The sequence below is a fragment of the Elgaria multicarinata genome, chromosome 23 (assembly GCF_023053635.1).
Source record: "Elgaria multicarinata webbii isolate HBS135686 ecotype San Diego chromosome 23, rElgMul1.1.pri, whole genome shotgun sequence".
NCBI lineage: Eukaryota > Metazoa > Chordata > Lepidosauria > Squamata > Anguidae > Elgaria > Elgaria multicarinata.
Window position 1 is genome coordinate 861,108 of NC_086193.1, and position 5,634 is coordinate 866,741.

At 49.7% G+C, this 5,634-nt stretch overlaps 1 protein-coding gene across 1 annotated transcript in view; it reads left to right on the forward strand.

Moving 5' to 3' along the window:
• The window catches only part of LOC134413087 (BRISC and BRCA1-A complex member 1-like), a 165,024-nt gene that overhangs the window by 85,933 nt on the left and 73,457 nt on the right, over nucleotides 1-5,634 (forward strand). The gene's annotated exons all lie outside the window — the stretch shown is intronic.

Genomic DNA, 5,634 nt, shown 5'->3' on the forward strand with positions numbered 1-5,634 from the left:
TGTCTCCTCCACGGCTTTCCCACCTGCACATCACAGCTGTACGTTGATAAAAATGCTACCCAAAGAAAAAGGAAAAAAGCGCACTCTTGACGTGTTCAGAATGGCACCCTCGCCTTACGGTTGTGTGTGTGTCTAGTTCTGTAAAAACGTGCATGTACGCTTTTGCACGCTGATAACATCATGGCAAAAGAAGCCTTTTTCCTGTTGCTATCAACCCTCACCTTTCCACAGCCTGAAAGGGCTCACCTCCCGCTAATGGGCGTCTCATTCCAAAATGCGGAGACATCCCCAGCTATTAGGAGACTGCCTCTTGCACATTTGCTCCAAATGATTATTACTATTATTATTATTTATTTATATAGCACCATCAATGTACCTGGTGCTGTACAGAGTAAAACAGTAAATAGCAAGACCCTGCCGCATAGGGTTACAAAACTACCCACCTAGGACGAGTAATAGAATCATAGAATCATAGAATAGCAGAGTTGGAAGGGGCCTACAAGGCTATCTAGTCCAACCCCCTGCTCAATGCAGGAATCCACCCTAAAGCAGCCCTGACAGAGGGTTGTCCAGCTGCCTCTAGTCGTACTGCTCTAACAGTCAGGAAGTTTTTCCTGATGTCCCGTTGGAATCTGGCTTCCTTTAACTTGAGCCCGTTATTCCGTGTCCTGCACTCTAGTCAGCAGCAAACCACGTGCCGAACGAATCGCTGGCCAGGAGCCCTAAAAAGAAAAAATACAATTTCTTCATCCAGGTGTGGGGATGTATAGGTTTGTGGGGACAAAAGGGAAGAAACCAGATTTTTTAAAAAAAGTAGCTGTTCTTTTAATAAATAGGAAAAGTGTGTAAAACTGGTGCATATCCAGTTGGGGTGGTGTGTGTGTTTTAGCCATTTGGGGTACCAAATTAATCCACAGGATTTCCAGAGCACCCCTTGCAAGGGAGGGGGGTTGGATTTTAGGCTTGGAGTGTTTTTGATTTTGATTTTTTAACTAGGATTTCACTTCCGGGTGGGACATTTGACAAAGCAAGACTCGGGCGGTCAGGCGCTCTTGGCAACAAAGGCGTTAAGAGATTGCGAATGGGCCAACAGGGCGCGGAATCGGGGGCCCGTCCCCCAAAACCAGCATTCCTGCCTGCAAAGATCCCAGGAACTAGCAGGAATGAGATGGTTAACTTAGTTGGCAGGAGATTCTGGGTGGGCAATGGGGAGAAAAATCCTTCGTACAACTCATAATTTTCATGTGGGTATTTGCACGACCAGATGTGTTTATGGCACTTGTCTTGGGCCACAATCCCATGCACGTTTACCTGAGAGTAAGTTCCACTGAATTCAGCAGGGCTTACTTCTGAGACGGATATGATTGGGCTGTTATTGGGCTGGGGCATTCTGGGAGTTGTAGTCCAACACATCTGGAGCGCCCCAGGTTGAGGAAGGCTGATTTAGGCACAAGTTGAAAAGCATTGGTCCCAATCCAGATCCTAACCAGGAGGAGACAAACCCTTCACGGTCCCTTTCCATGGCATTGTTTCCCTCTGGACACAAGCTAGAGCAATACCATAACTACAGGATTCTTGCCTTGAGCTTGTGGGGCTGGACTAAATGACCTCTAAGGCCCCCAACAGGTCTGAAATTCTACGGCTGCGATTCCCAGACAATCCACAAAGCTGCACTACTCAGAAACATGTGAACTGATATTTGCCTTATGGTTGGTTGTGCAAGACACACATGCATGTGCCAAATTACGCAGACTGACCTTCCACTTGGAATGACGGTGGTCCCGCCCGTGCCCCACCGCCTTCCCCGTGGAACACAAATCACCATTACAGTCCTTTTTTCTAAGAAAAAAAAATCTTTTTATTGATTCATTGGTTGAGCATCAATCAGACGAGGCAGAACGTTGCCACAAATCAATTCGGTTACAAATCCCCCATTTCCCTCCACTCTTGGTTATCTGGTTGGCACAAGATCTCATCCACCCGCCAAATGCAAAATATATATATATATATATGGTTTCCAATTATAGCAAAACGCAGGAAAGTTTGCAGAAAGATTTGCAGAGGACAACAAAAAAAACGTCTCTGTGATCCTTGGGTGCAATCCAGACAAAGGGAAACTGCTTGGGTTGGACCCAGATCTGGTCATACTTAAGAGAAGACCCATCAAAACCGGTGGGACAGGTAAGTCACGACTCTCTTTAAGGCCCATTGATTTCCAGGGGCTACTCGAAGAATGACTCAATCTGGATTGGACTCACAGATGTGCACAAGTCTAAAATTCCCACTGAAACTGGGCAGAGGGTGCAAAGCGTTTACTCTGTGGGTGGATCGAGGCCTGTTCTTAAACCCAACCCTACAGCTTAAGCTGGAGACGGCGGAGAGCTAGGACTTCATAGGGTGGGCACTGCTAACACAGGGAGCGTCAGACGTGGTGTCTAAAAGCAGTGGACACGCTCCAAGAGAGAAAAGCCACCAACGATTTCACCGCCTCCTTTGGGACAGGGCCCCAATTCCGACGGTGCCGTAGCGGCACAACATGGCCCAGTCTTACGCCAAATTGGAGACAAACCCTTCACGGTCCCTTTTCGTGGCAAGAATCCTGCTGGGCCTGACCTTAAAAGTCCTGAGCTCCTGTTCCATGCACAGATGCTCAGAGGTGTGTCAAGGAAGCCACGGAGGTAACAACAACAACCTGCTGTGAAATTCCAAGGTAGACTATCCCCGGCTGTGGAGGTTCAACTTAGCCACAAACTCATCTCCTTGCCTTTTAAAGCCATCAAAGGCCGTCCACCAGGGCCCACGACATTTGGTGGCAGAGATCCACAAACCCAGTCAGCACCCTGTGAACGGGGGATTTTCACCCAAACCTGATTTTCCCTGAACGGACTGTCCATCAGTCTCACGGGGTGACACCCAAGTTCTGCTCTTATGGGAGAACATGAGAGAGAGAGAGAGAGAGAGAGAGAGAAATCTCCATCTCAGCATTTTCAGGGAGGGAGGGAGGGAGGGAGGGATGAATGGTCTCTTGCGATGACCATGTGGTTCAATCAATGTGCATATTACAACTGTGATATGAGCTGAACCGCAAAGGAGCGGCATCCATGCTGGGGCTCTCCTATTGGAGGCCTGGTGCTAACGCCGACAGGGAGCTAAAGACCTCACAGTGTCCAAACAGGGCTGAGTTGGGTGGGGAAGGCTTGCAGAGGAAGGACCACCAGATCTCGCACCGCCCACGCCCACAGGCGCCACGTCCGGGCGATGGCTGACGAAAACATTTAAGAGCTCTGCCGGAACAGTCCCTAAAGGCCAACCTCATCCGGGAACCCTCCTCCCACAACAGAGCAGTGGGAATCCCCGCCGGCCGGGACACAATCAATTCTGCTATTCACCCCCAGAATCTGGAACTGAGGTAGGCTTCCCCTGAATAGAGAGGCTTTGGCTAAGAGGCGCAAAGGAAGAGCCCCTGCTGGATCAAACCAAGGTCCCTCTTGGACATGGAGACGCCCCAGCAAGCGTCTTTGCATGAGGCAGAATTAACTCATGGAACTCCCTGCCACAAGATGGATCAGGGACTCCTTGCTGAGCTTTACTTGGCATTCTCTAGGGCTGTTGGAATACAACTCTCAGCATCCCCGTGACTCTGGACACGGAGGCTCGATTTATTATTACGCCCGTAAGTCATAGACACAACTCTCCCCCTGGGATTTTTCGAAGTGCCCTTTTAAAAGCCCGAGTTAATTCTGCCTTGCATGAGGATGCTTGTGGGTAAATCTCCCAGAGGGCTGAACGGAGTGAGATCCTGGGCAAAACAGACCTTGGTTTGATCCAGCAGGGCTTCTGCTGTGCGCCATGGTTGTCAAGAATGACCAATTGCTCTGGTCCTCTGTTGATGTTTGGAGAAGCAGAAGTCGGAAACAGAATTTACTCCTCTGCGTCCTTTCCAAATAGTCCCGAGAAGCCTTTGCATTTCCACTCATACAGCGTGCCAGAATATGCTGCAAGAAGCCACATCGTACAACTGGATTTTTAAAAAAACCCAAACACCAATAATAAAGCACATCTGATAAAACGACAAAAAACGAAAAGGGCACCGTTTTATTCCAAGCGCAGAAATGTGAGTTTCCTTGATGCTGAGTTTGGAGCGGGAGGGACGTTTGCATAGATTACAACCGGTACTTTGGACCTGGGAGACCTGAGTATGAAGGAATGCCGCCGCTCTCCTGGGCTTATCAGGACGGCTTTAGGTGGCCTCAGTTTCTGCCCCCCTCCGTCTGTAAAATGGGTTTCGTGGCGGTCTTCCCAGCACAGGGCATTTGAGAGGGCCGCAACATACAGACACACACACACACACACACACACACACACACACAGAGGGAGATTGTAAAGCAGTTTGCGAACTGGAAAGAAAAAGAAGAAAGACTGTAAATGGGGAACAGCAGCAGATTTTAGCCGACCGACCAGCGACATATGCCAGACGCCAGAGCAGGGAGATCTTCATCCATTAAGGGGATAGTTCAACTGCATGCACGTCACAATTTTGCATAGCATCTTCACAAACATGGGAGGGGGGGTGTGGACGACTGGCTGATATGGACTTGCCCCGTAGCGGGCGCGTCTGCGTGTCTGCGGAGGGACACTTCCATCGGGGGGGAAAAAGGGAGGTACAAATGTTGATGTACGGACACAGAAATGAAAAGTTGGGGCGGACAGGGAGAGAACCACCCTTCGGACCAACTTCGGCTGGGTTTCGTTGAAGTTCACTCACACGTGAAGGTGTCTGTCCAGTTGGCACTGAGTGGCACAGGGTCCCAAGGGACTCCGAAGCCAATTCCTAGGTGCCTCCTTCGTGGAAAAAAACCCCAAAGGTCAGAGTTTGGTTATGGCTGTTTGACGCCGACTTACTGGGTCAGAATCTACCCAGAATCTACGGCCCTATCTACCCGTTCTCTGGGGTCTTTAGTACCCAATATTTTTATTCCCAGCACAGCCTGCCAGTGAAACTGGTACACGGCCGTTGAAACCCCTCCCAAGGGAAAGATACGCCCGTGTCGGGATTCCTCTAGGGATGGGCGAACGAGCGATCTTTGAGACCACCTGGATTCTGTGAACACGGTCTTGCCCCTCATCTTGTTCCCGTTTCCGTTCGCTGCTCGCTGCTCGCTCTGAAAACTTGCAAGCAGCGATTCAACAGGAGGTTCGTGCAACTTTACTCCGTATGAGTCGACCTACGGAGAAAATTTGCGCCGATCAAGCTAGGAATCGGGAACGAGACGAAGGCGCGCACGCGCTGGATGATTTGCGAATATTTTCGGCGGATGTGAGCCTGTGCTTGGAGCCTTGGACGGGGGCCCGCATGCATCTTTTATGAGCGAAACCGGTTTTCTCATCCCTAAATATCTCTGAAAGGCTGGACCTTTGGGTTCGGAGACGTACCTTAAATACTTGCCTCCCCAACCTATCCTAAGTTACGATTTCGCTTCATCTCCAGGAATAAAATAAAAGATCTCCCCAGCTCTAACAACACGTCAACATGATTCTGCCACTTGCAAAACAGAGCGGCTGTTTTACGCGTGAATCTAGATAAATGGGAACGCAGGTTAGGGGAGCGAAATCATGTTGAGGGACTCTCTGATC